The 7,873-nt window shown below is 42.7% G+C and overlaps 1 pseudogene; it reads left to right on the forward strand.

Moving 5' to 3' along the window:
• Positions 1-1,245: 1,245 nt before the first annotated feature.
• LOC139377071 (1-phosphatidylinositol 4,5-bisphosphate phosphodiesterase gamma-1-like) lies at positions 1,246-7,107 on the forward strand (annotated as a pseudogene).
• The last annotated feature ends 766 nt before the right edge of the window (positions 7,108-7,873 follow it).

Below are 7,873 nucleotides of genomic sequence, written 5' to 3' on the forward strand. Positions count from 1 at the left end.
GCAACGATTCCAGTCTATCCAGACGACTCCATCAACCTCATCTTCTGACCTTGGGCGTCTGTCTTGTGTATACTTTACAAGCAAACCTCATCTTCTGACCTTGGGCGTCTGTCTTGTGTATGCTTTACAAGCAAATTGACAATGAGCAGAGATCATGGTCAAAGAGACTCACAGGTAGTGTTATTATGCTTTATGATTTTAATATTTAGTAGGCTAGATAGTTATTTGAATTGTAACATTTGGTTTCGTTGACTATAAATGATAACATGGCATTTTTAATATGTTCACATGGATACAATCGATATGTAAATAAAGTTTAATTAGTTGTCATTCAGGAAGCAACTTTATTTCAAATGCGCTAGCGATCGCTGGGCTTCGTGTAGAATTGTTCTTATTTCTCTGTCTGAATCTTGACATTCTCCTTTCTACTGGCATACATAACATATTTGTATTTATTCTGTACAGTTTGCAGGTCAATTCTGCGCCTCGAGCCAATGGTAAATTGTCTTTTGATGTAGATTTTATCATGGTTTTGCTTTTGTTCCTCTTATCTTCATCCGTCTATTGTTCGTTTTCAAAGGACAGATGGCCCCCCCAGAGAGTAAAGATGTGTTCAAATACCCATACTAACATATTGTATACTACATTCTTAATGAGGATACATGTTATAAATTCATTTTAGGGTGGGTTCGTAAATTCACTCTGGCTATATACTATTAACTTCAGAGCACTCTCGTCTGAGTGTGCCAGAGCACAGAATAACTGATGAATTTACAAATGCTCAACACCCGTTGAATAGGGCCAGTGTCACTAAACGTCGGCAAAAAAAACCGAATAAAATGTTGTCCACCAACACACTTAGTTACCAACGTCCTGGGTGCGTTCGTAAATTCAATCTGGAGTGCCAGAGTGCCTTCTCGGCGTTTGTAAATTCAGAGAGTTGTCAGTTGGTAAATCCAGAGCGCCCATTGGTATAAACCTAATGGTGTAAACCTGAACAAAACACATGTCCATGACCTCATTTTCAAGATGTGGCCGATTTTAAACAGCCAGAATACATTTTTTAAATAAACCTTTTTTGACGATTTTTTCTAAATGGCAGCTGGGTAATTTGATTTGCGTCAATCCGTTTTTCCGTATGCATCGAATAGAGTGAATGCTGCGCAGGTTCACCGATTTGCAAACCAAATGTATACGTCTCTAGCTCATTGATTTGTAGATCTGACGCAGTTGCTACCTCAGATTATGAGCCGAGCAAATGAGTTGTACACAGAATGCCACTGGGAGGAGCAAGAGAGCTATAACTATAGCTACAACTCTCAGGTCAATGAAGGTGTGGATGAAAGACCACCAAATCAAGACCCTGGCCAGCCCAATCTCCAGACCTGAACCCCATTGAAAACCTCTGAAATGTGATCAAGAGGAAGATGGATGGTCACAAGCCAGGCGTGGCATAAAGTCACCCAACATCAATGTGAAAGACTGGTGGAGAGCATGCCAAGACGCATGAAAGCTGTGATTGAAAATCAGGTTTATTCCACCAAATATTGATTTCTGAACTTTTCCTAAATTAAAACATTAGTATTGTGTTGTTTAAAAATGAATATGAACTTATTTTCATTGCATTATTCAAGGACTGAAAACACTGCATCTTTATTGTTATTTTGACCAGTTGTCATTTTCTGTAAATAAATGCTCTAAATGACCATATTTTAATTTGGAATTTGGGAGTAATGTTGATAGTAGTTTATAGAATAAAACTAAAATGTTAATTTTACCCAAACACATACCTATAAATAGTACAACCAGAGAAACTGATAATTTTTCAGTGGTCTCAATTTTTTCCAGAGATGTATATGTGTATATGTACATGTATATATATCTATATATACATATAAACTCAGCAAAAAAAAGTGCCCTTTTTTCAGAACCATGTCTTTCATAGATAATTCGTAAAAATCCAAATAACTTCACAGATCTTCATTATGAAGGGTTTAAACACTGTTTCCCAGGCTTGTTCAATGAACCATAAACAATTAATGAACATGCACCTGTGGAACGGTTGTTAAGACACTAGCAGCTTACAGACGGTAGGCAATTAAGGTCACAGTTATGAAAACTTAGGACACTAAAGAGGCCTTTCTACTGACTCTGAAAAACACCAAAAGAAAGATGCCCAGGGTCCCTGCTAATCTGCATGAATGTGCCTTAGGCATGCTGCAAGAAGCATGAGGACTGCAGATGTGGCCAGGGCAATAAATTGCAATGTCTACTGTGAGACGCCTAAGACACCGCTACGGGGAGACAGGACGGACAGCTGATCGTCCTCGCAGTGGCAGACCATGTGTAACAACACCTACACAGGATCGGCACATCCGAACATCACACCTGCGGGACAGGTACAGGATGGCAACAACAACTGTCCGAGTTAGACCAGGAATGCACAATCCCTCCATCAGTGCTCAGACTGTCCGCAATAGGCTGAGAGGGGCTGGACTTAGGGCTTGTAGGCCTGTTGTAAGGCAGGTCCTTACCAGACATCACAGGCAACAACGTCGCCTATGGGCACAAACCCACCGTCGCTGGACCAGACAGGACTGGCAAAAAGTGTTCTTCACTGACGAGTCGCAGTTTTGTCTCACCAGGGGTGATGGTTGGATTCACATTTATCATCGAAGGAATGAGCATTACACCGAGGCCTGTACTCTGGAGTGGGATCGATTTGGAGTTGGAGGGTCCGCCATGGTCTGGGGCGGCGTGTCGCAGCATCATCAGACTGAGCTTGTTGTCATTGCAGGCAATCTCAACGCTGTGCGTTACAGGGAAGACATCCTCCTCCTTCATGTGGTACCCTTCCTGCAGGCTCATCCTGACATGACCCTCCAGACCTTTTTTTAGACTAGTTGAGTATCTGGAGCATCAGCATTTGTGGCTTTGATTACAGGCTCAAAATGGCCAGAAACAAAGACTTTCTTCTGAAACTAAGGCTATTCCATGTGAGAAATTGCCCAAAAACTTTATTAACCCCTTTTTTTACATTTTCGCCTAAAATGTCATACCCAAATCTGCCTGTAGCTCAGGCCCTGAAGCAAGGATATGCATATTCTTGCTACCATTTGAAAGGAAACACTTTGAAGTTTATGGAAATGTGAAAGGAATATAACACAATAGATCTGGTAAATGATAATGCAAAGAAAAAACCAACCGTTCTTTTGTATTTTATTTGCACCATCGTCTTTGAAATGTATAGGCCATAATGTATTATTTCAGCCCATGTGCAATTAAGATTTTGGCCACTAGATGGCATCAGTGTGTGTGCAAAGGTTTAGACTGATCCGATGAACCATTGTATTTCTTTTCAAAATGTTGTATCAAGACTGCCCAAATATACCTAATTTGTTTATTAAAAATGTTTCATGTTCCTCAAACAATAGCCTGGTATTCTTTCACTGTAATAGCTACTGTAAATTGGACAGTGCAGTTAGATTAACAAGAATTTAAGCTTTCTGCCAATATCAGATATGTCTTGTTCCTTACAACCTCATGCTAATTGCATCAGCCTACATTAGCTCAACCATCCTGTGGAAGAGACATCGATCCCGAAGACGTTAAACATAATTCTTGTGACTGTTTTGCGGGTTTTGCACTTTTGCCTCAATAAAGTGTACGCCTGTTCACAAATCTCTGCTCTCCTGCACCTGACTTTGCTACCAGTACGCACACACCTGACACACTCAAACGAGAGTGCTCTGAAATCGGAGTAGATAGACAGACATAGCTGGTAAATTCGCTCTGGCTATCAACTGTTGTCGCAGTGACATTCTATTGAAATGATTCCTTGCATAGTGGAGTCTTTTTTTAATAAGACATGTAGCTAGCTAGGTAAACAATGAACCATAACCCCAACTCATGACATTACTATCTTGCATGAATCCGTGACAGAAGCCGTGACAGAATTTGCCAAAGCGCAGAATAACTGACAAATTTACGAACGCTCAACACCAGTTGAATATGACCGTTGTCAGTAAATGTTGGAAAAAAGCATGAATTATTGCCAGCAGCACAGTTGCAGTCACCAACGCTCTAGATAACATAAAAACAGCCTAACCAGCTCTGCTAGGGCGAGTAAAATGGTCAGTGAACGATTCTCTCCCGTTAGCCAGTTAGCTTGAGTGCTTGACTTGTTAGGACAGATCAACCCTTAAAGGGATGGGTCGGGCTAAAGCTTAAGAGGGTCTGAACTATGCTGAATGAGTGTAGACAAAGAAGAGCTCTCCAGTATGTACCAAAATATTCAAAGTCCATTTTCTGAAAAGTGAATTTACAACATTCAAAGAAGAATTACTTTCCCATTGTTCCTCAAATGATGTGTTTACTCCCCCTTGGAGTAAAGATGGATTGATGTTTCTAATTTCGCATTTTAAACATATTTTTTTATTCTGTAGAATATACGATAGGCTATGCTCTTTGGCCGGACTGTACTTCTTCCAGAGCTACCTTAATTTGACGGACATGAATGATTGTCCCTCTTTCTTCCCTCTAGTCTATGACAGGCCTATTCATATTTGTAATAATATTTTGTTAAAGCCTAAAGGCAATAGGATACATTCCGGTAATGAATTTATACATTAACTTTTAATTTGATTACAATTATTTGTTGTCAATCAATCTTGAAATAGAAAAACATCAATTTTCAGACGCCTTCACTTTTCCCACTTCACAGAATTCTTCTAAATTTGATTAAATTGTATTTTCCCTTATCAATCTACAAACAATACACCATAATGACTAAGAAAAAACAGTTTTGTTTGCACATTTATAAAAAAACAAACACAGAAGTATCACATTAACATAAGTATTCAGACCCTTTACTCAGAACTTTGAGTCTTCTTGGCACACCTGTATTTGGGGGGGGTTTCCCTTTCTTCTCTACAAATCATCTCAAGCTCTGTCAGGTTGGATAGGGTGCGTCACTGCACAGCTATTTTCAGGTCTCTCCAGCGATGTTCGATCGGGTTCAAGTCCGGGCTCTGGCTGAACTACCCCAAGGACATTCAGGCATGTTCATTGCTGCCTCTCTCTTGTGCTCTTGCTCTCGCTCCCTTTCTCCCCCTAGTGGTGAGGTCTGATGGTAAGCGAAGCAGGGTGTATGTGTTCTCCCTCCTCCCTGCAGCCTCTCCCAGGGCAGGGCAAGTCATTCACATTGCTGCCAACACCCAGGAGGAGCTCAAAGATTGGGTCATCAAGATCAGAGAGGTCACCATGACATCAGAGGCCAAGGTATGAACTTCACAGAAGGGGAAGAGAGGGAGGCATTTAGATTAAGGTTTAAAGGAATAGTTTATAAGACTAAGATTATTCATTTGTAGTGTCCTACTGATAGTCTGTGAAGTAGTGTGTGTGTGTGTGTGTGTGTGTGTGTGTGTGTGTGTGTGTGTGTGTGTGTGTGTGTGTGTGTGTCAGTCAGCTGGAGGAGGGGAAGATGATAGAGAGGAGGAAGAAGATTGCTCTGGAGCTGTCTGACCTGGTCATCTACAGTAAACATGTACCCTTAGTAAGGACACATCTGTGCTACACACACCAGCATATCTCACCCCCATCTACTCCTTTTCCCTGTAAAGATTGGGATGGAGCGGGTGTGTTTCCGGGACATGCCGTCATTCCCAAGGCAGAGAAATATGTGAACTGGATCAAGCGGAAGAGGTTCCTGCAGTACAACCAGCAGCAGCTGTCTTGTATCTACCCCCGTAGACAGAGGCTGGACTCCTTCAACTACGACCCTCTGCCCATGTTGCTCTGTTGATCCCAGCTGGTCGCACTCAACTTTCAGACCGCAGGTACAGAGGGAGGGAGGAATGATGAGTTGTTTGAGGGAGGGAGTTACTGGGGGATGGATACACTCAGGTAGGAGAGGAGATTTTTCCCAATGAAGAATAACTGGTTTACCTTTTTGAAAATGACTGAACTTTTTTTCCCCCCTCCGTCCTCCTTTCTTCCATCTCCAGACAAGCCCATGCAGATGAACCACGCTCTGTTCATGTTGAACGGGAGGAGTGGCTATGTCCCCCAGCCACCAATCATGAGAGACGACAACTTTGACCGACACACACTCGGGGGCCTGGAGTCTGTCATCCTGCAGATAGTGTGTGGGTGTTTAGGTTGAGTGAAAGTGTTTAAACTGTTTGTCCTTTCCCAGGTGTTGGGTGCTCGTCACCTGCCTAAACATGGGCCTGGCATCATGTACCCGCTAATTGAGATTGAGGTGTGTGGTGCCGAATACGACCAAGCAGAAGACCGACTCAGAGGGCGTGTAACAGACCTGACATATACAATACAACTGATTCAACCAATCAGTTTCTCTTTATATCTCGTTGTTGAATAGTTGACACAGGTGTCATTTCACCAGGCTAAGAGAAGAGTCCAAGGTGTTAGGACAACTAATGGCGTGAAAACATTTCAGATTATCATTATCATTCTGTTTACATTACTAGACCTCTGTGTTATCTCAGGTTGCTGGTCGGTCCCTCTGAAGAACAGTTATAACGAGGATCTGGAGCTGGCCTCTGTTGGTGTACATGGACATCACTAGGGCAGGGTGCGTACACTCACTGGACTCCACCACCCCTGTCAGAGTGCCCATCACAAATTGGCTGGGAAGGACAGTTATTCACCCCTCCTCACTCTTCTCCTTCAACTTATTTTCTCTCCCTTTGCTAGGATGAGAATGGGGAGGTGCTAAGCCTGTTCCTGCCGGTAGGAGGTGCATCTGTGGCTGTGGTCACGCAGACAGGGCTCCGTGATACAGGCTCCACGTCTTCAGCCTCCTCCATGCCCCAGTCCCCAGCAGCTCAGACCAACAGAGGCAGCAAGGGCTCCTTCAAGGCCCGCTACCAGACACACCCTCATAGTATCACAGGAGGCTCTGCTGGACCTGGACTCTCAGAACAGGAGGTATGTGTAAGGGTGCGTACTTCTATGTATAAACATGTGTTTCTATCTGTCTGTGTTAGAGCATTTAAGTGTTCTGTTTTGTGTGAGATTCTAGTGTGTCCGTCTCTCTCCCATGCTCAGGATGGTGTGCAGGTGGGCGGAGAGAATCGTGTTTAGGTCGGACCAATCAGGGTGTATTCCAAGTCCCAGTCCCTTCCTATACCGATGATGTCACCGACTGCTGTGAACACTGTTTCTATGGAAATGCCCACCACCGCTTTGGCCTACATTTCAGGCAGCTGTCTCTCCCTCTGCTCTCTCTCTCTCCTCTGCGTGTCCCTCTCCCCCTTCATGTAGTAAGTGGGTGGCGAAATAGAAGCTGTCAGTTGCAGACAGGAAAGAGAAAATACAAAAACAACACAAGAAACAAATAAAATGCTAAAAAGTTTCAGCCCTCGGCTAAGATGTCAGGAGATGGGGAATTTTTTGTTGTGGTCTACTCAAGCGCAAAAGTTTGTAAGGGAAAGGAGAGAGGAGGATGAAAGAGAGGGAGGGAAGAGATGAGGTAGAGTGAGCGAGCGAGAGGAAAAGATAACAGTTTGAAACTGTTTTCCACGTTGGGTTATTATTATTCTCTTATCTATACTGTGAGTAAATATATTTATTCTTGTTGTGCTGTTGGTCAGACAATGGCAGCAGAGCTTCTGTCTCCATGTTTTTTTTTTTACATTTAAACATTCATAATGTGATTACATTTTTGTGTAAAAAACTAGGGATCTCTGTGGCTATTTTAAACGTGTCTTTCCTCCACGTTTATCAATGGAGTAACTCAAGCCTTTATCAACACACACAGGCTTTTCTTACTTTGCCAAACTTGCGTTCTGAAAACTGTCATTCCGTTGCCTGTTTTGTGGTGTAAAAGCAGGTGCACTTTAGTCTCCCT

Source organism: Oncorhynchus clarkii, chromosome 20, assembly GCF_045791955.1.
Source record: "Oncorhynchus clarkii lewisi isolate Uvic-CL-2024 chromosome 20, UVic_Ocla_1.0, whole genome shotgun sequence".
In the NCBI taxonomy this organism is placed as follows: Eukaryota; Metazoa; Chordata; class Actinopteri; order Salmoniformes; family Salmonidae; genus Oncorhynchus; species Oncorhynchus clarkii.